Source organism: Anser brachyrhynchus (assembly GCF_964034855.1).
Source record: "Anser brachyrhynchus genome assembly, chromosome: 6".
NCBI lineage: Eukaryota > Metazoa > Chordata > Aves > Anseriformes > Anatidae > Anser > Anser brachyrhynchus.
The window spans coordinates 4,606,826-4,628,546 of record NC_137700.1 but is presented as its reverse complement, the minus strand read 5'-3'; positions in this window follow the sequence as shown (position 1 = coordinate 4,628,546).

Genomic DNA, 21,721 nt, shown 5'->3' with positions numbered 1-21,721 from the left:
AGGAACCCCCAAAATTGGGTGGGTGAACCCCCAAATTGGGGGGAAGAAGACTTAAATGGAAGTGTGAAATTCCAGAATTGAATGTGGACCCCCCCCAGACCTGGGGAGGAATCCCCAAACTTGGGGGGGACCCCCAAAATTGGGGTTAAAGCCCCAGATCCCGGGGAGCTAAGCCCCAAATTAAGGGAAGGAACCTCAAACATGTGGTGAGAACCCCAACATTGGGGGAAAGAACCTTAATATTAGGGTGGCAGGCCAAGAAAGGATGGTGGGGGCCTCCAAAATTGTGGGGGGCTTGGAATTGGGGGGAATCCCCAAAATGGAGGGGGAACCCCAAAAGTGGGGGGGGGGGGGGCGAAGCACCAAATTAGGGGAAGGAACCCCAAAATTGCGGGGAAGAACTCTGAAATGGAGAGCTGAAAACCCGAAATTGAGGGGAAACCCCCCAAAACGGCGGGAAAACCCTCCATAAACACGAAACCGGTAATGTAACAGAGCAAAAAATGGCGTCCTACGGCACGGTGCGAGGCTCAATTTTCTGGGGAGTGCTGGGAAATGTAGTTCTTGGCCACCGGGTTTCCGGGAGTCCATATTGTTTTCCCAGAGCATGCCGGGAGATGTAGTTCTCGGACACTGGGCTTCCGGGAGGCCATGTTGGTTTCCCATCTTTGCTAGACTCTGGGTGCTCTGGCTTCACAGAGAAACCCCCAAACTGAAAAATGTACCTGCTAATATATTGGGCTCTAAATGTAGCCCTGGGTTAATTGAATAACAATCCCTGGGTAAGATTGAAGTGCAGGAGGGGTTGGCTACGGTTTTAAGAGCCGGTTTGCAGAAAAGGGATTTCCCGTTAAGAAAAAGCATATACTGATTGTTCTCTTCCTTGCTCTGCCAAGACCTGAAGCACATCTTGGAAGCCAGGCAGAATCCGTGGAGCCAATGGAGTTCTCAAGCTCGACTTCAGCTTCTTCCCAGCTAGAAGAAGCAAGGACACGCCGGCTGAGTTCCACAGGCAACGCGCCCGTATCTGTAGACGAGGATTTAGAGATGCTACTTTGGGAACTCTCAGACGGCATACTGGAAGCCGAGCTCGACTTGGACCCAGGGAAGGATGAGGATGACCTCCTCCTTGAGCTTTCCAAGATGATTGATGATTGAACTGCATAGTCCTATGGTATATTAAAAAAAAAAAAAAAAAAAACCAAAAAAAAAACCAACTCTTCTTCTTGTTGGATACCCTGAGGTGATCCTTTTTCTAACTGAGGCTTTGCAATGAGACTTAAAGCACAGTTGGAACTGGTAGAAATTGGCAGGATTTGCACTCAGTTGTCCTAAGTTTCCCTGCTGGTCAGAGTTAAGGTCTTGTGCATGGTTCCGTAAGTAGAGGTGGCTACCTTTGATATCAAGAGGACAAAACACTTGTTTCTTTTGGCACAGAAAGATGTCCATCGGCACGCTGTGGTGGCTGTGAATTGACGTAGTGATGGAGCGATGCTCTGAAGGCTTAAACGGAAAGCTTCTTCCTTCCGCCCCCCCTTGGCACAGCTCGATGTTGGGCACATTGTGAAGCCTGGGTGTTCTGATTTCTCGGACAGTTGATACCCAAATCCCGGAGTTACTATGTCAACTCTTGACTTTTATTTGTGTATGCCATTGTTTTGACTGTAATCTTTTCAGATGATGAAGCTGTAAGGGCGGGAGGGAGCAAAATAATTATTCTAGCGTTGTGGACCAAACATGCTGCCAGGAGTGGTGGTGGTGGGGTCAGCCCACCCGGCCTTACTTTCAATTATCAGGGATGATAAAATGGTGTGAAAAGCAGCAGCTCTGCGATACGGCTACGCTACCCCCACTCCCTTCTCTTGTGCTGTACCAAAGTTCCCCCAAGCTTTGGTTGGTGCTTTTTGCTGGTGACAGTAGGACTCCAGGGCGAGTAGTCGGGACTCTCCTGCAGTAACTGGGTCAATTAAGGGTTGGTTTAAGTGCCTCCTGGTTTTTAAAATTGCTCCCCTGAGCTGCTGGCTCTGCTGCCTGCTACAGCAAATGTTCGGGTGCCATCAGCGTCGCACTTGGGCGTGGGCACTGACCCTGCGGAGGAGAGCTGAGACTCGTGTGTATTGTGTACCCTGCCGCCAGTGATCGTTTTCCCCTAGCAGATCTATTTTGAATCATTTCCCTAAATTTTAGAGGAACTTTAGGCTCTTTGTGCTATGATTTGTGAAGCTGTAGGGGCCCTCAGGCATTTGCTGCTGGCAGAGGAAAACCGCTTGTCGAATTTGTTGTAAATACTTTCTGTTTGGACAACAACGCCTGTGTGTGTGTGTGTGTGTGTGTGTGTGTGTGCGTGCTTTGACGACCCCCTGCGACGCCCCAGCTCCGCGAGGGAAGCTTTGAAGCGGCTCTGGGAAAACCTCTGCGGAAGAAACCGCTGCTAGTGACTTGCGGAAAAGGGACTCCACAATCAGTGAGATTGTAAAGTAGGTATGTTTATTCAGCGCTGGGCAGCACGGGAGGTCGTGGGCATGAAGACTGATGACTCTTCCTCGTCACCGCTAGTTGACCTCTTGTCTTTGCACAGACTCAGTTGCTCCTTGGCTCTTGTCCATCTGCAGGACCAGTTTCTCCCAGTTTCTTAAGACAGGCTCACTCTCTTATTAGGAGACTGACCTTGGTAAGGGGCCCAAGGCTTCTTGCTTTAGTTAATTGGCACAATGCACCATAGTTAGCAAAGACGCTAAGTAGCATCCTAGTTTAACGCCGTCAGCGCTCTATCTCTACTTGATAAGATTCTCCTAACTCCCTCTCTCACTGGAGCCCACGCAGCCCTCCGTCCTGCCGAAGGACTTCACGGGGACTTCTGCCGGCTCCGGGTGCCCGCACACACACAGAAATGGCTTTGAGAGAAAACAATCAGGAGGAGGAGAGCTCAGAGACTGCGGCCGGCTTCGGCCACCTTCCCCTCGCTTTCCCTCTCCGTGTTCAAACCGAGCACTGTTCTGCCGTCAACCTTCGCTGCCTCTGCCCGCGGCGCTGGGCTTTCGCGTGTGCCATTGCTCCTCTACATATTTTATCCTTCCTTTTGTAAGGAATGGTCCAGCAATTCGTGTCACTAAGGGATTTGAAGGGTTACCATCGAGGCCCGGGTCTAGGTGATAAGAGAACAAAGGGGTTTTTAGGGAAAAGTGCTGACTACTGCAGGGGATGTTGCTAGAGTTTCTGAAATCCGGCGCAGAGGCTCCCAAACGAGGAGGAAGGGGGAGCTGAAGGACAATTGAAGGACAAAAGCCTGAGAGGAAGACAACCAGCATTCAGCCTGAGCAAGCCCCGAGAGACCACCAGAGACTGGTACGCAGGCGCCCCTGGGAGGGGTTTCGGATTCCGGAAACCAATTCTAATAACCCTGCCTCTTCTCGAAGTAGTAATGAATATGTATTAGCCTGGGAGCATCAAAACCAGCCGCCTTACGTAACAGACGTGCGTCCTGGGGGAGCAGAGACTCCCGGCGCACCCAGCGCTGCTTGCTTGCCTCTATTCGTTTAATAAATTGTAAACTTTGATTGTAATCCTATTTGGATTTATAACAGCCATTTATAACACTTTTTATATTTGTATTTTATTTAAGGCTGTCTTGCCCCCCTCCCCCCCCAGCCTCGCTGCTCGCCAATAAAGCTGGCGCAGGGGCTAAGGGATTTGAAGGGCCTGCTTGTACACCTAAGGGATTTGAGGGCCTGCTTGTACACCTTTGGGGACTGCCTCTTTTGGGGGGGGGGGGGGGGGGTGTTAGGAGCTGCTTGTATACTTTTTTAGGCATTCCTCTGAGAGGGGGTTGGGAGCTTCGTGTATACTGGGGGGGGAGGGCCTCCCTCGAGGTGGAAGCGGGGGGGGTTGGAGCGTTTCTACACTGTAGGGGCCTGCCTGTACACTTTTGGGGCCTGCCTTGGAGGGGTTGGGAACTGCTTGTACACCTTTGGGGCCTGCGTCTGCGCGGGGCGGGGGGGGTTGGGGGGTTGGAGCTGGTTTTAACCTTTCGGGCTTGCATCTGGAGGGGGTTGGGGCCTGCCTTTGGGGGGGTGGTTGTGAGCTGCTTGTATACTGTAGGGGCCTGCTTGTACACCTTTGGGGCCTGCGTCTGGGGGGGGGGTGGGAGCTGCTTGTACACTGTTAGGGCCTGCCTTGGGGGAGGGGTTGGGGCATGTGCCTTGGGGGCATGGGGTTGGGAGCTGCTTCTACGCTGTAGGGGTCTGGGTCTTGGGGGGTTGGGGCTGTTTGTACACCTTTGGGGCGTGCCTCTGGGGAGGATGGGGAGTTGCTTGTACACCTTTGGGGCCTGTGTCTGCGGGGGGGGTTGGGGCCTGTGCCGGGGGGGTTGGGAGCTGCTTGTACGCTCTAGGGTCCTCTGGCAGGCTTTGGGGCCTCCCTTTGAGGGGGGCAGTTGGGAGCTGGTTGTACACCTTTGGGGCCTGAGTCTGGGGTGTGGGGGCTGGGGCTGAGGCCTGGGGCCTGGGGCATGCATCTGGGTGGTGGTGGGGGGGGGTCCAGTTCATGGGGGGGGTGGGTTGGGAGCTGCTTGTGGACAGTTGGGGTCTGCATCCGGGTGTGGCTGGGGCCTGCTTGTAGACTTCTGCAGCCTGTGTCTGGTGTTTGGGGGCTTTTCTGTAGTGTTTGGGGATTGCATTTTGGCTTTGGGATGTGTCTAGAGCTTCTGGGGCCTAGCTGTAGTGCTTGGGGCCTGCGTCTGGGGCTTTTCTGTAGCATTTTGGTAGCGTGTTTGTGATTTGGGGTCTGTATCCAGGGTTTTGCCTTTTTTGTAGTTTTCAGCTTTGTGTCTGTTTCTTTGTTGGTTGCCTGGGGTTTGGGGTTTGGATCATTAGTCAGTGTCATTAGCGTCGGGGGGTTGATATGAAGGGTTAGGGTTGTGGTTAGAGTTGTTAGGGTTAAAGAGAATAAGGATTTTAGGGTAAGGGGATCAAGGTTGTGGGAATAAAAATGTTTTTGCACAGAGTTACATCGTTTAGAGGGAAGGAAGGTGGTATTGATATATGCTTGCAGTGATAAGAAAGCTTAACAGACAACCTTGTAAAATGCAGACAACCAGAATCCTTAGAGCAATTGGGTGGAAATCAAGGTGTAAGAAACATTACCACCTCAAAGAGGAAAACAGTCAAGAAAAAAATAAAATTGACTAGTAACAGGCCAGCAGCTGTGTATTTTCTGTGAAGCACTGGATAGATCGTGAACATGGATTACCCAGTCAATGGGGAAACTGGGGAGGGTCCTGGTCACCGAGAGGAAAAAAAAAATTATATAAACTGTGTTATGGAACTAGTAGGTGGCTTGTGGGACGCCTGCCATTGCAATCGTGAATAAAAATGCTACCTCACTGAGATACTTGCCTGAGCCTATGGTATTGGTTACAGAGTGTTTCTAATAAGGTGTTAGGGTTTTAAGGTTTCAGGGCTAAGGCACTAGGGTTGGGTTTCAGGGTTAGGGTTTCCAGGGTTTAGGGTTAGGATTGTAAGGTTGTTAGGGTTGGAGTTATAAGGGTTAGGGTTTGCGGGTTAGTGTGTTAAGGTTTTAAAGTATTTTGTGGTTTTAGTGTTGATAGGGTTTTTAGGGTTAGGGTCTTAGGGTTTTAGTTATGGTCAGGTATTTAGGGTTAGGGTTTTTTTCAGGTTAGGGTCTCCAGCGTTAGGGCTTTGAGAATCTTTACATTTTGGGTTAGGGTTTAGAGGGTCTTAATTTTTAGGGTTAGGGCTTTTAGGCGTAGGTCTAGTGTGGTAAATTTTATCGCGTTAGGACTGTAAGGGTTTTTAGGGTTAGGGTTTCTAGGGTTTTTTGGGGTAGGGGTTAGGGTTAGATCCGTGGGAGCCGTAGTGTTAGGGGTCAGGGTTCTTAGGGGTAAGGCCCAATATTAGGGTGGAAGGCCAAACTAAGGGGGGAGCCCCCCCCAAAATTGAAGGGTCGAAGCCCCAATTTAGGGGAAGAAACGTCAAAATTGTGGGGTCCCCCAAAATTGGGCGGAAGAGCTCTTAATATTGGGGGAAACCCAAAAAAGGAGGGTGGGGGACTCTAAAATTGGGGGGACCCCCCAAATTTGTTGTGTCCCCCCCCAAATCGGTTGTGTCCCCCTCAAATTAGGGGAGGAACCCCCAAAATTGGGTGGGCGAACCCCCATATTGGGGGGAAGAAGACTTAAATGGAAGTGTGAAATTCCAGAATTGGATGTGGACCCCCCAGAACAGTCTTCAGGGGTTTAGTGTGGTAAATTTTATTGGGTTAGGGCTGTAAGGGTTTTTAGGGTTAGGGTTTCTAGGGTTTGTTGGGGTAGGGGTTAGGGTTAGATCCGTGGTTGCCATAGCGTTAGGGGTCAAGGTTCTTAGGGGTTAGGCCTAATATTAGGGCGGAAGGCCAAAATAAGAGGGGAGGAGCCCACCCAAAATTGAAGGGTTGAAGCCCAAAGTTAGGGGAAGGAACGTCAAAATTGTGGGGTCCCCCAAAATTGAGCAGAAGAGCTCTTAATATTGGGGGAAACCCAAAAAAGGAGGGTGGGGGACTCTAAAATTGGTTGTGTCCCCCCCAAAATTGGTTGTGTCCCCCCCAAAATTGGTTGTGTCCCCCCCCAGTTAGGGGAGGAACCCCCAAAATTGGGTGGGCGAACCCCCATATTGGGGGGGAAGAACACTTAAATGGAAGTGTGAAATTCCAGAATTGAATGTGGACCCCCCAGAACAGTCTTCAGGGGTTTAGTGTGGTAAATTTTATCGGGTTAGGGCTGCAAGGGTTTTTAGGGTTAGGGTTTCTAGGGTTTGTTGGGGTAGGGGTTAGGGTTAGATCCGTGGTTGCCATAGCGTTAGGGGTCAAGGTTCTTAGGGGTTAGGCCTAATATTAGGGCGGAAGGCCAAAATAAGAGGGGGGGAGCCCCCCCCAAAATCGAAGGGTTGAAGCCCAAAGTTAGGGGAAGGAACGGCCAAATTGTGGGGTCTCCCAAAATTGGGCGGAAGAACTCTTTAATATTAGGGGGGAACCCAAAAAAGGAGGGTGGGGGACTCTACAATTGGGGGGGGACCCCCAAAATTGGTCGGGTCTCCCCAAATTAGGGGAGGAACCCCCAAAATTGGGTGGGTGAACCCCCAAATTGGGGGGAAGAAGACTTAAATGGAAGTGTGAAATTCCAGAATTGAATGTGGACCCCCCCCAGACCTGGGGAGGAATCCCCAAACTTGGGGGGGACCCCCAAAATTGGGGTTAAAGCCCCAGATCCCGGGGAGCTAAGCCCCAAATTAAGGGAAGGAACCTCAAACATGTGGTGAGAACCCCAACATTGGGGGAAAGAACCTTAATATTAGGGTGGCAGGCCAAGAAAGGATGGTGGGGGCCTCCAAAATTGTGGGGGGCTTGGAATTGGGGGGAATCCCCAAAATGGAGGGGGAACCCCAAAAGTGGGGGGGGGGGGGGCGAAGCACCAAATTAGGGGAAGGAACCCCAAAATTGCGGGGAAGAACTCTGAAATGGAGAGCTGAAAACCCGAAATTGAGGGGAAACCCCCCAAAACGGCGGGAAAACCCTCCATAAACACGAAACCGGTAATGTAACAGAGCAAAAAATGGCGTCCTACGGCACGGTGCGAGGCTCAATTTTCTGGGGAGTGCTGGGAAATGTAGTTCTTGGCCACCGGGTTTCCGGGAGTCCATATTGTTTTCCCAGAGCATGCCGGGAGATGTAGTTCTCGGACACTGGGCTTCCGGGAGGCCATGTTGGTTTCCCATCTTTGCTAGACTCTGGGTGCTCTGGCTTCACAGAGAAACCCCCAAACTGAAAAATGTACCTGCTAATATATTGGGCTCTAAATGTAGCCCTGGGTTAATTGAATAACAATCCCTGGGTAAGATTGAAGTGCAGGAGGGGTTGGCTACGGTTTTAAGAGCCGGTTTGCAGAAAAGGGATTTCCCGTTAAGAAATGGCATATACTGATTGTTCTCTTCCTTGCTCTGCCAAGACCTGAAGCACATCTTGGAAGCCAGGCAGAATCCGTGGAGCCAATGGAGTTCTCAAGCTCGACTTCAGCTTCTTCCCAGCTAGAAGAAGCAAGGACACGCCGGCTGAGTTCCACAGGCAACGCGCCCGTATCTGTAGACGAGGATTTAGAGATGCTACTTTGGGAACTCTCAGACGGCATACTGGAAGCCGAGCTCGACTTGGACCCAGGGAAGGATGAGGATGACCTCCTCCTTGAGCTTTCCAAGATGATTGATGATTGAACTGCATAGTCCTATGGTATATTAAAAAAAAAAAAAAAAACAAACCAAAAAAAAAACCAACTCTTCTTCTTGTTGGATACCCTGAGGTGATCCTTTTTCTAACTGAGGCTTTGCAATGAGACTTAAAGCACAGTTGGAACTGGTAGAAATTGGCAGGATTTGCACTCAGTTGTCCTAAGTTTCCCTGCTGGTCAGAGTTAAGGTCTTGTGCATGGTTCCGTAAGTAGAGGTGGCTACCTTTGATATCAAGAGGACAAAACACTTGTTTCTTTTGGCACAGAAAGATGTCCATCGGCACGCTGTGGTGGCTGTGAATTGACGTAGTGATGGAGCGATGCTCTGAAGGCTTAAACGGAAAGCTTCTTCCTTCCGCCCCCCCTTGGCACAGCTCGATGTTGGGCACATTGTGAAGCCTGGGTGTTCTGATTTCTCGGACAGTTGATACCCAAATCCCGGAGTTACTATGTCAACTCTTGACTTTTATTTGTGTATGCCATTGTTTTGACTGTAATCTTTTCAGATGATGAAGCTGTAAGGGCGGGAGGGAGCAAAATAATTATTCTAGCGTTGTGGACCAAACATGCTGCCAGGAGTGGTGGTGGTGGGGTCAGCCCACCCGGCCTTACTTTCAATTATCAGGGATGATAAAATGGTGTGAAAAGCAGCAGCTCTGCGATACGGCTACGCTACCCCCACTCCCTTCTCTTGTGCTGTACCAAAGTTCCCCCAAGCTTTGGTTGGTGCTTTTTGCTGGTGACAGTAGGACTCCAGGGCGAGTAGTCGGGACTCTCCTGCAGTAACTGGGTCAATTAAGGGTTGGTTTAAGTGCCTCCTGGTTTTTAAAATTGCTCCCCTGAGCTGCTGGCTCTGCTGCCTGCTACAGCAAATGTTCGGGTGCCATCAGCGTCGCACTTGGGCGTGGGCACTGACCCTGCGGAGGAGAGCTGAGACTCGCGTGTATTGTGTACCCTGCCGCCAGTGATCGTTTTCCCCTAGCAGATCTATTTTGAATCATTTCCCTAAATTTTAGAGGAACTTTAGGCTCTTTGTGCTATGATTTGTGAAGCTGTAGGGGCCCTCAGGCATTTGCTGCTGGCAGAGGAAAACCGCTTGTCGAATTTGTTGTAAATACTTTCTGTTTGGACAACAACGCCTGTGTGTGTGTGTGTGTGTGTGTGTGTGCGTGCTTTGACGACCCCCTGCGACGCCCCAGCTCCGCGAGGGAAGCTTTGAAGCGGCTCTGGGAAAACCTCTGCGGAAGAAACCGCTGCTAGTGACTTGCGGAAAAGGGACTCCACAATCAGTGAGATTGTAAAGTAGGTATGTTTATTCAGCGCTGGGCAGCACGGGAGGTCGTGGGCATGAAGACTGATGACTCTTCCTCGTCACCGCTAGTTGACCTCTTGTCTTTGCACAGACTCAGTTGCTCCTTGGCTCTTGTCCATCTGCAGGACCAGTTTCTCCCAGTTTCTTAAGACAGGCTCACTCTCTTATTAGGAGACTGACCTTGGTAAGGGGCCCAAGGCTTCTTGCTTTAGTTAATTGGCACAATGCACCATAGTTAGCAAAGACGCTAAGTAGCATCCTAGTTTAACGCCGTCAGCGCTCTATCTCTACTTGATAAGATTCTCCTAACTCCCTCTCTCACTGGAGCCCACGCAGCCCTCCGTCCTGCCGAAGGACTTCACGGGGACTTCTGCCGGCTCCGGGTGCCCGCACACAGACAGAAATGGCTTTGAGAGAAAACAATCAGGAGGAGGAGAGCTCAGAGACTGCGGCCGGCTTCGGCCACCTTCCCCTCGCTTTCCCTCTCCGTGTTCAAACCGAGCACTGTTCTGCCGTCAACCTTCGCTGCCTCTGCCCGCGGCGCTGGGCTTTCGCGTGTGCCATTGCTCCTCTACATATTTTATCCTTCCTTTTGTAAGGAATGGTCCAGCAATTCGTGTCACTAAGGGATTTGAAGGGTTAACATCGAGGCCCGGGTCTAGGTGATAAGAGAACAAAGGGGTTTTTAGGGAAAAGTGCTGACTACTGCAGGGGATGTTGCTAGAGTTTCTGAAATCCGGCGCAGAGGCTCCCAAACGAGGAGGAAGGGGGAGCTGAAGGACAATTGAAGGACAAAAGCCTGAGAGGAAGACAACCAGCATTCAGCCCGAGCAAGCCCCGAGAGACCACCAGAGACTGGTACGCAGGCGCCCCTGGGAGGGGTTTCGGATTCCGGAAACCAATTCTAATAACCCTGCCTCTTCTCGAAGTAGTAATGAATATGTATTAGCCTGGGAGCATCAAAACCAGCCGCCTTACGTAACAGACGTGCGTCCTGGGGGAGCAGAGACTCCCGGCGCACCCAGCGCTGCTTGCTTGCCTCTATTCGTTTAATAAATTGTAAACTTTGATTGTAATCCTATTTGGATTTATAACAGCCATTTATAACACTTTTTATATTTGTATTTTATTTAAGGCTGTCTTGCCCCCCTCCCCCCCCAGCCTCGCTGCTCGCCAATAAAGCTGGCGCAGGGGCTAAGGGATTTGAAGGGCCTGCTTGTACACCTAAGGGATTTGAGGGCCTGCTTGTACACCTTTGGGGACTGCCTCTTTTTGGGGGGGGGGGGGGGGGGGTGTTAGGAGCTGCTTGTATACTTTTTTAGGCATTCCTCTGAGAGGGGGTTGGGAGCTTCGTGTATACTGGGGGGGGAGGGCCTCCCTCGAGGTGGAAGCGGGGGGGGTTGGAGCGTTTCTACACTGTAGGGGCCTGCCTGTACACTTTTGGGGCCTGCCTTGGAGGGGTTGGGAACTGCTTGTACACCTTTGGGGCCTGCGTCTGCGCGGGGCGGGGGGGGTTGGGGGGTTGGAGCTGGTTTTAACCTTTCGGGCTTGCATCTGGAGGGGGTTGGGGCCTGCCTTTGGGAGGGTGGTTGTGAGCTGCTTGTATACTGTAGGGGCCTGCTTGTACACCTTTGGGGCCTGCGTCTGGGGGGGGGGTGGGAGCTGCTTGTACACTGTTAGGGCCTGCCTTGGGGGAGGGGTTGGGGCATGTGCCTTGGGGGCATGGGGTTGGGAGCTGCTTCTACGCTGTAGGGGTCTGGGTCTTGGGGGGTTGGGGCTGTTTGTACACCTTTGGGGCGTGCCTCTGGGGAGGATGGGGAGTTGCTTGTACACCTTTGGGGCCTGTGTCTGCGGGGGGGGTTGGGGCCTGTGCCAGGGGGGTTGGGAGCTGCTTGTACGCTCTAGGGTCCTCTGGCAGGCTTTGGGGCCTCCCTTTGAGGGGGGCAGTTGGGAGCTGGTTGTACACCTTTGGGGCCTGAGTCTGGGGTGTGGGGGCTGGGGCTGAGGCCTGGGGCCTGGGGCATGCATCTGGGTGGTGGTGGTGGGGGGTCCAGTTCATGGGGGGGGTGGGTTGGGAGCTGCTTGTGGACAGTTGGGGTCTGCATCCGGGTGTGGCTGGGGCCTGCTTGTAGACTTCTGCAGCCTGTGTCTGGTGTTTGGGGGCTTTTCTGTAGTGTTTGGGGATTGCATTTTGGCTTTGGGATGTGTCTAGAGCTTCTGGGGCCTAGCTGTAGTGCTTGGGGCCTGCGTCTGGGGCTTTTCTGTAGCATTTTGGTAGCGTGTTTGTGATTTGGGGTCTGTATCCAGGGTTTTGCCTTTTTTGTAGTTTTCAGCTTTGTGTCTGTTTCTTTGTTGGTTGCCTGGGGTTTGGGGTTTGGATCATTAGTCAGTGTCATTAGCGTCGGGGGGTTGATATGAAGGGTTAGGGTTGTGGTTAGAGTTGTTAGGGTTAAAGAGAATAAGGATTTTAGGGTAAGGGGATCAAGGTTGTGGGAATAAAAATGTTTTTGCACAGAGTTACATCGTTTAGAGGGAAGGAAGGTGGTATTGATATATGCTTGCAGTGATAAGAAAGCTTAACAGACAACCTTGTAAAATGCAGACAACCAGAATCCTTAGAGCAATTGGGTGGAAATCAAGGTGTAAGAAACATTACCACCTCAAAGAGGAAAACAGTCAAGAAAAAAATAAAATTGACTAGTAACAGGCCAGCAGCTGTGTATTTTCTGTGAAGCACTGGATAGATCGTGAACATGGATTACCCAGTCAATGGGGAAACTGGGGAGGGTCCTGGTCACCGAGAGGAAAAAAAAAATTATATAAACTGTGTTATGGAACTAGTAGGTGGCTTGTGGGACGCCTGCCATTGCAATCGTGAATAAAAATGCTACCTCACTGAGATACTTGCCTGAGCCTATGGTATTGGTTACAGAGTGTTTCTAATAAGGTGTTAGGGTTTTAAGGTTTCAGGGCTAAGGCACTAGGGTTGGGTTTCAGGGTTAGGGTTTCCAGGATTTAGGGTTAGGATTGTAAGGTTGTTAGGGTTGGAGTTATAAGGGTTAGGGTTTGCGGGTTAGTGTGTTAAGGTTTTAAAGTATTTTGTGGTTTTAGTGTTGATAGGGTTTTTAGGGTTAGGGTCTTAGGGTTTTAGTTATGGTCAGGTATTTAGGGTTAGGGTTTTTTTAAGGTTAGGGTCTCCAGCGTTAGGGCTTTGAGAATCTTTACGTTTTGGGTTAGGGTTTAGAGGGTCTTAATTTTTAGGGTTAGGGCTTTTAGGCGTAGGTCTAGTGTGGTAAATTTTATCGGGTTAGGACTGTAAGGGTTTTTAGGGTTAGGGTTTCTAGGGTTTTTTGGGGTAGGGGTTAGGGTTAGATCCGTGGGAGCCGTAGTGTTAGGGGTCAGGGTTCTTAGGGGTAAGGCCCAATATTAGGGTGGAAGGCCAAACTAAGGGGGGAGCCCCCCCCAAAATTGAAGGGTCGAAGCCCCAATTTAGGGGAAGAAACGTCAAAATTGTGGGGTCCCCCAAAATTGGGCGGAAGAGCTCTTAATATTGGGGGAAACCCAAAAAAGGAGGGTGGGGGACTCTAAAATTGGGGGGACCCCCCCAAATTGGTTGTGTCCCCCCCCAAATTGGTTGTGTCCCCCCCAAAATTGGTTGTGTCCCCCCCAAATTAGGGGAGGAACCCCCAAAATTGGGTGGGCGAACCCCCAAATTGGGGGGAAGAAGACTTAAATGGAAGTGTGAAATTCCAGAATTGGATGTGGACCCCCCAGAACAGTCTTCAGGGGTTTAGTGTGGTAAATTTTATCGGGTTAGGGCTGTAAGGGTTTTTAGGGTTAGGGTTTCTAGGGTTTGTTGGGGTAGGGGTTAGGGTTAGATCCGTGGTTGCCATAGGGTTAGGGGTCAAGGTTCTTAGGGGTTAGGCCTAATATTAGGGCGGAAGGCCAAAATAAGAGGGGAGGAGCCCACCCAAAATTGAAGGGTTGAAGCCCAAAGTTAGGGGAAGGAACGTCAAAATTGTGGGGTCCCCCAAAATTGAGCGGAAGAGCTCTTAATATTGGGGGAAACCCAAAAAAGGAGGGTGGGGGACTCTAAAATTGGTTGTGTCCCCCCCAAAATTGGTTGTGTCCCCCCCAAAATTGGTTGTGTCCCCCCCAATTAGGGGAGGAACCCCCAAAATTGGGTGGGCGAACCCCCATATTGGGGGGGAAGAACACTTAAATGGAAGTGTGAAATTCCAGAATTGAATGTGGACCCCCCAGAACAGTCTTCAGGGGTTTAGTGTGGTAAATTTTATCGGGTTAGGGCTGCAAGGGTTTTTAGGGTTAGGGTTTCTAGGGTTTGTTGGGGTAGGGGTTAGGGTTAGATCCGTGGTTGCCATAGCGTTAGGGGTCAAGGTTCTTAGGGGTTAGGCCTAATATTAGGGCGGAAGGCCAAAATAAGAGGGGGGGAGCCCCCCCCAAAATCGAAGGGTTGAAGCCCAAAGTTAGGGGAAGGAACGGCCAAATTGTGGGGTCTCCCAAAATTGGGCGGAAGAACTCTTTAATATTAGGGGGGAACCCAAAAAAGGAGGGTGGGGGACTCTACAATTGGGGGGGGACCCCCAAAATTGGTCGGGTCTCCCCAAATTAGGGGAGGAACCCCCAAAATTGGGTGGGTGAACCCCCTAATTGGGGGGAAGAATACTTAAATGGAAGTGTGAAATTCCAGAATTGAATGCGGACCCCCCCCAGACCTGGGGAGGAATCCCCAAACTTGGGGGGGACCCCCAAAATTGGGGTTAAAGCCCCAGATCCCGGGGAGCTAAGCCCCAAATTAAGGGAAGGAACCTCAAACATGTGGTGAGAACCCCAACATTGGGGGAAAGAACCTTAATATTAGGGTGGCAGGCCAAGAAAGGATGGTGGGGGCCTCCAAAATTGTGGGGGGCTTGGAATTGGGGGGAATCCCCAAAATGGAGGGGGAACCCCAAAAGTGGGGGGGGGGGCGAAGCACCAAATTAGGGGAAGGAACCCCAAAATTGCGGGGAAGAACTCTGAAATGGAGAGCTGAAAACCCGAAATTGAGGGGAAACCCCCCAAAACGGCGGGAAAACCCTCCATAAACACGAAACCGGTAATGGAACAGAGCAAAAAATGGCGTCCTACGGCAAGGTGCGAGGCTCAATTTTCTGGGGAGTGCTGGGAAATGTAGTTCTTGGCCACCGGGTTTCCGGGAGTCCATATTGTTTTCCCAGAGCATGCCGGGAGATGTAGTTCTCGGACACTGGGCTTCCGGGAGGCCATGTTGGTTTCCCATCTTTGCTAGACTCCGGGTGCTCTGGCTTCACAGAGAAACCCCCAAACTGAAAAATGTACCTGCTAATATATTGGGCTCTAAATGTAGCCCTGGGTTAATTGAATAACAATCCCTGGGTAAGATTGAAGTGCAGGAGGGGTTGGCTACGGTTTTAAGAGCCGGTTTGCAGAAAAGGGATTTCCCGTTAAGAAATGGCATATACTGATTGTTCTCTTCCTTGCTCTGCCAAGACCTGAAGCACATCTTGGAAGCCAGGCAGAATCCGTGGAGCCAATGGAGTTCTCAAGCTCGACTTCAGCTTCTTCCCAGCTAGAAGAAGCAAGGACACGCCGGCTGAGTTCCACAGGCAACGCGCCCGTATCTGTAGACAAGGATTTAGAGATGCTACTTTGGGAACTCTCAGACGGCATACTGGAAGCCGAGCTCGACTTGGACCCAGGGAAGGATGAGGATGACCTCCTCCTTGAGCTTTCCAAGATGATTGATGATTGAACTGCATAGTCCTATGGTATATTAAAAAAAAAAAAAAAAAAAAAACAAAAAAAAAACCAACTCTTCTTCTTGTTGGATACCCTGAGGTGATCCTTTTTCTAACTGAGGCTTTGCAATGAGACTTAAAGCACAGTTGGAACTGGTAGAAATTGGCAGGATTTGCACTCAGTTGTCCTAAGTTTCCCTGCTGGTCAGAGTTAAGGTCTTGTGCATGGTTCCGTAAGTAGAGGTGGCTACCTTTGATATCAAGAGGACAAAACACTTGTTTCTTTTGGCACAGAAAGATGTCCATCGGCACGCTGTGGTGGCTGTGAATTGACGTAGTGATGGAGCGATGCTCTGAAGGCTTAAACGGAAAGCTTCTTCCTTCCGCCCCCCCTTGGCACAGCTCGATGTTGGGCACATTGTGAAGCCTGGGTGTTCTGATTTCTCGGACAGTTGATACCCAAATCCCGGAGTTACTATGTCAACTCTTGACTTTTATTTGTGTATGCCATTGTTTTGACTGTAATCTTTTCAGATGATGAAGCTGTAAGGGCGGGAGGGAGCAAAATAATTATTCTAGCGTTGTGGACCAAACATGCTGCCAGGAGTGGTGGTGGTGGGGTCAGCCCACCCGGCCTTACTTTCAATTATCAGGGATGATAAAATGGTGTGAAAAGCAGCAGCTCTGCGATACGGCTACGCTACCCCCACTCCCTTCTCTTGTGCTGTACCAAAGTTCCCCCAAGCTTTGGTTGGTGCTTTTTGCTGGTGACAGTAGGACTCCAGGGCGAGTAGTCGGGACTCTCCTGCAGTAACTGGGTCAATTAAGGGTTGGTTTAAGTGCCTCCTGGTTTTTAAAATTGCTCCCCTGAGCTGCTGGCTCTGCTGCCTGCTACAGCAAATGTTCGGGTGCCATCAGCGTCGCACTTGGGCGTGGGCACTGACCCTGCGGAGGAGAGCTGAGACTCGCGTGTATTGTGTACCCTGCCGCCAGTGATCGTTTTCCCCTAGCAGATCTATTTTGAATCATTTCCCTAAATTTTAGAGGAACTTTAGGCTCTTTGTGCTATGATTTGTGAAGCTGTAGGGGCCCTCAGGCATTTGCTGCTGGCAGAGGAAAACCGCTTGTCGAATTTGTTGTAAATACTTTCTGTTTGGACAACAACGCCTGTGTGTGTGTGTGTGTGTGTGTGTGTGCGTGCTTTGACGACCCCCTGCGACGCCCCAGCTCCGCGAGGGAAGCTTTGAAGCGGCTCTGGGAAAACCTCTGCGGAAGAAACCGCTGCTAGTGACTTGCGGAAAAGGGACTCCACAATCAGTGAGATTGTAAAGTAGGTATGTTTATTCAGCGCTGGGCAGCACGGGAGGTCGTGGGCATGAAGATTGATGACTCTTCCTCGTCACCGCTAGTTGACCTCTTGTCTTTGCACAGACTCAGTTGCTCCTTGGCTCTTGTCCATCTGCAGGACCAGTTTCTCCCAGTTTCTTAAGACAGGCTCACTCTCTTATTAGGAGACTGACCTTGGTAAGGGGCCCAAGGCTTCTTGCTTTAGTTAATTGGCACAATGCACCATAGTTAGCAAAGACGCTAAGTAGCATCCTAGTTTAACGCTGTCAGCGCTCTATCTCTACTTGATAAGATTCTCCTAACTCCCTCTCTCACTGGAGCCCACGCAGCCCTCCGTCCTGCCGAAGGACTTCACGGGGACTTCTGCCGGCTCCGGGTGCCCGCACACAGACAGAAATGGCTTTGAGAGAAAACAATCAGGAGGAGGAGAGCTCAGAGACTGCGGCCGGCTTCGGCCACCTTCCCCTCGCTTTCCCTCTCCGTGTTCAAACCGAGCACTGTTCTGCCGTCAACCTTCGCTGCCTCTGCCCGCGGCGCTGGGCTTTCGCGTGTGCCATTGCTCCTCTACATATTTTATCCTTCCTTTTGTAAGGAATGGTCCAGCAATTCGTGTCACTAAGGGATTTGAAGGGTTAACATCGAGGCCCGGGTCTAGGTGATAAGAGAACAAAGGGGTTTTTAGGGAAAAGTGCTGACTACTGCAGGGGATGTTGCTAGAGTTTCTGAAATCCGGCGTAGAGGCTCCCAAACGAGGAGGAAGGGGGAGCTGAAGGACAATTGAAGGACAAAAGCCTGAGAGGAAGACAACCAGCATTCAGCCCGAGCAAGCCCCGAGAGACCACCAGAGACTGGTACGCAGGCGCCCCTGGGAGGGGTTTCGGATTCCGGAAACCAATTCTAATAACCCTGCCTCTTCTCGAAGTAGTAATGAATATGTATTAGCCTGGGAGCATCAAAACCAGCCGCCTTACGTAACAGGCGTGCGTCCTGGGGGAGCAGAGACTCCCGGCGCACCCAGCGCTGCTTGCTTGCCTCTATTCGTTTAATAAATTGTAAACTTTGATTGTAATCCTATTTGGATTTATAACAGCCATTTATAACACTTTTTATATTTGTATTTTATTTAAGGCTGTCTTGCCCCCCTCCCCCCCCAGCCTCGCTGCTCGCCAATAAAGCTGGCGCAGGGGCTAAGGGATTTGAAGGGCCTGCTTGTACACCTAAGGGATTTGAGGGCCTGCTTGTACACCTTTGGGGACTGCCTCTTTTTGGGGGGGGGGGGGGGGGGGTGTTAGGAGCTGCTTGTATACTTTTTTAGGCATTCCTCTGAGAGGGGGTTGGGAGCTTCGTGTATACTGGGGGGGGAGGGCCTCCCTCGAGGTGGAAGCGGGGGGGGTTGGAGCGTTTCTACACTGTAGGGGCCTGCCTGTACACTTTTGGGGCCTGCCTTGGAGGGGTTGGGAACTGCTTGTACACCTTTGGGGCCTGCGTCTGCGCGGGGCGGGGGGGGTTGGGGGGTTGGAGCTGGTTTTAACCTTTCGGGCTTGCATCTGGAGGGGGTTGGGGCCTGCCTTTGGGGGGGTGGTTGTGAGCTGCTTGTATACTGTAGGGGCCTGCTTGTACACCTTTGGGGCCTGCGTCTGGGGGGGGGGTGGGAGCTGCTTGTACACTGTTAGGGCCTGCCTTGGGGGAGGGGTTGGGGCATGTGCCTTGGGGGCATGGGGTTGGGAGCTGCTTCTACGCTGTAGGGGTCTGGGTCTTGGGGGGTTGGGGCTGTTTGTACACCTTTGGGGCGTGCCTCTGGGGAGGATGGGGAGTTGCTTGTACACCTTTGGGGCCTGTGTCTGCGGGGGGGGTTGGGGCCTGTGCCAGGGGGGTTGGGAGCTGCTTGTACGCTCTAGGGTCCTCTGGCAGGCTTTGGGGCCTCCCTTTGAGGGGGGCAGTTGGGAGCTGGTTGTACACCTTTGGGGCCTGAGTCTGGGGTGTGGGGGCTGGGGCTGAGGCCTGGGGCCTGGGGCATGCATCTGGGTGGTGGTGGTGGGGGGTCCAGTTCATGGGGGGGGTGGGTTGGGAGCTGCTTGTGGACAGTTGGGGTCTGCATCCGGGTGTGGCTGGGGCCTGCTTGTAGACTTCTGCAGCCTGTGTCTGGTGTTTGGGGGCTTTTCTGTAGTGTTTGGGGATTGCATTTTGGCTTTGGGATGTGTCTAGAGCTTCTGGGGCCTAGCTGTAGTGCTTGGGGCCTGCGTCTGGGGCTTTTCTGTAGCATTTTGGTAGCGTGTTTGTGATTTGGGGTCTGTATCCAGGGTTTTGCCTTTTTTGTAGTTTTCAGCTTTGTGTCTGTTTCTTTGTTGGTTGCCTGGGGTTTGGGGTTTGGATCATTAGTCAGTGTCATTAGCGTCGGGGGGTTGATATGAAGGGTTAGGGTTGTGGTTAGAGTTGTTAGGGTTAAAGAGAATAAGGATTTTAGGGTAAGGGGATCAAGGTTGTGGGAATAAAAATGTTTTTGCACAGAGTTACATCGTTTAGAGGGAAGGAAGGTGGTATTGATATATGCTTGCAGTGATAAGAAAGCTTAACAGACAACCTTGTAAAATGCAGACAACCAGAATCCTTAGAGCAATTGGGTGGAAATCAAGGTGTAAGAAACATTACCACCTCAAAGAGGAAAACAGTCAAGAAAAAAATAAAATTGACTAGTAACAGGCCAGCAGCTGTGTATTTTCTGTGAAGCACTGGATAGATCGTGAACATGGATTACCCAGTCAATGGGGAAACTGGGGAGGGTCCTGGTCACCGAGAGGAAAAAAAAAATTATATAAACTGTGTTATGGAACTAGTAGGTGGCTTGTGGGACGCCTGCCATTGCAATCGTGAATAAAAATGCTACCTCACTGAGATACTTGCCTGAGCCTATGGTATTGGTTACAGAGTGTTTCTAATAAGGTGTTAGGGTTTTAAGGTTTCAGGGCTAAGGCACTAGGGTTGGGTTTCAGGGTTAGGGTTTCCAGGATTTAGGGTTAGGATTGTAAGGTTGTTAGGGTTGGAGTTATAAGGGTTAGGGTTTGCGGGTTAGTGTGTTAAGGTTTTAAAGTATTTTGTGGTTTTAGTGTTGATAGGGTTTTTAGGGTTAGGGTCTTAGGGTTTTAGTTATGGTCAGGTATTTAGGGTTAGGGTTTTTTTAAGGTTAGGGTCTCCAGCGTTAGGGCTTTGAGAATCTTTACGTTTTGGGTTAGGGTTTAGAGGGTCTTAATTTTTAGGGTTAGGGCTTTTAGGCGTAGGTCTAGTGTGGTAAATTTTATCGGGTTAGGACTGTAAGGGTTTTTAGGGTTAGGGTTTCTAGGGTTTTTTGGGGTAGGGGTTAGGGTTAGATCCGTGGGAGCCGTAGTGTTAGGGGTCAGGGTTCTTAGGGGTAAGGCCCAATATTAGGGTGGAAGGCCAAACTAAGGGGGGAGCCCCCCCCAAAATTGAAGGGTCGAAGCCCCAATTTAGGGGAAGAAACGTCAAAATTGTGGGGTCCCCCAAAATTGGGCGGAAGAGCTCTTAATATTGGGGGAAACCCAAAAAAGGAGGGTGGGGGACTCTAAAATTGGGGGGACCCCCCCAAATTGGTTGTGTCCCCCCCCAAATTGGTTGTGTCCCCCCCAAAATTGGTTGTGTCCCCCCCAAATTAGGGGAGGAACCCCCAAAATTGGGTGGGCGAACCCCCAAATTGGGGGGAAGAAGACTTAAATGGAAGTGTGAAATTCCAGAATTGGATGTGGACCCCCCAGAACAGTCTTCAGGGGTTTAGTGTGGTAAATTTTATCGGGTTAGGGCTGTAAGGGTTTTTAGGGTTAGGGTTTCTAGGGTTTGTTGGGGTAGGGGTTAGGGTTAGATCCGTGGTTGCCATAGGGTTAGGGGTCAAGGTTCTTAGGGGTTAGGCCTAATATTAGGGCGGAAGGCCAAAATAAGAGGGGAGGAGCCCACCCAAAATTGAAGGGTTGAAGCCCAAAGTTAGGGGAAGGAACGTCAAAATTGTGGGGTCCCCCAAAATTGAGCGGAAGAGCTCTTAATATTGGGGGAAACCCAAAAAAGGAGGGTGGGGGACTCTAAAATTGGTTGTGTCCCCCCCAAAATTGGTTGTGTCCCCCCCAAAATTGGTTGTGTCCCCCCCCAATTAGGGGAGGAACCCCCAAAATTGGGTGGGCGAACCCCCATATTGGGGGGGAAGAACACTTAAATGGAAGTGTGAAATTCCAGAATTGAATGTGGACCCCCCAGAACAGTCTTCAGGGGTTTAGTGTGGTAAATTTTATCGGGTTAGGGCTGCAAGGGTTTTTAGGGTTAGGGTTTCTAGGGTTTGTTGGGGTAGGGGTTAGGGTTAGATCCGTGGTTGCCATAGCGTTAGGGGTCAAGGTTCTTAGGGGTTAGGCCTAATATTAGGGCGGAAGGCCAAAATAAGAGGGGGGGAGCCCCCCCCAAAATCGAAGGGTTGAAGCCCAAAGTTAGGGGAAGGAACGGCCAAATTGTGGGGTCTCCCAAAATTGGGCGGAAGAACTCTTTAATATTAGGGGGGAACCCAAAAAAGGAGGGTGGGGGACTCTACAATTGGGGGGGGACCCCCAAAATTGGTCGGGTCTCCCCAAATTAGGGGAGGAACCCCCAAAATTGGGTGGGTGAACCCCCTAATTGGGGGGAAGAATACTTAAATGGAAGTGTGAAATTCCAGAATTGAATGTGGACCCCCCCCAGACCTGGGGAGGAATCCCCAAACTTGGGGGGGACCCCCAAAATTGGGGTTAAAGCCCCAGATCCCGGGGAGCTAAGCCCCAAATTAAGGGAAGGAACCTCAAACATGTGGTGAGAACCCCAACATTGGGGGAAAGAACCTTAATATTAGGGTGGCAGGCCAAGAAAGGATGGTGGGGGCCTCCAAAATTGTGGGGGGCTTGGAATTGGGGGGAATCCCCAAAATGGAGGGGGAACCCCAAAAGTGGGGGGGGGGGCGAAGCACCAAATTAGGGGAAGGAACCCCAA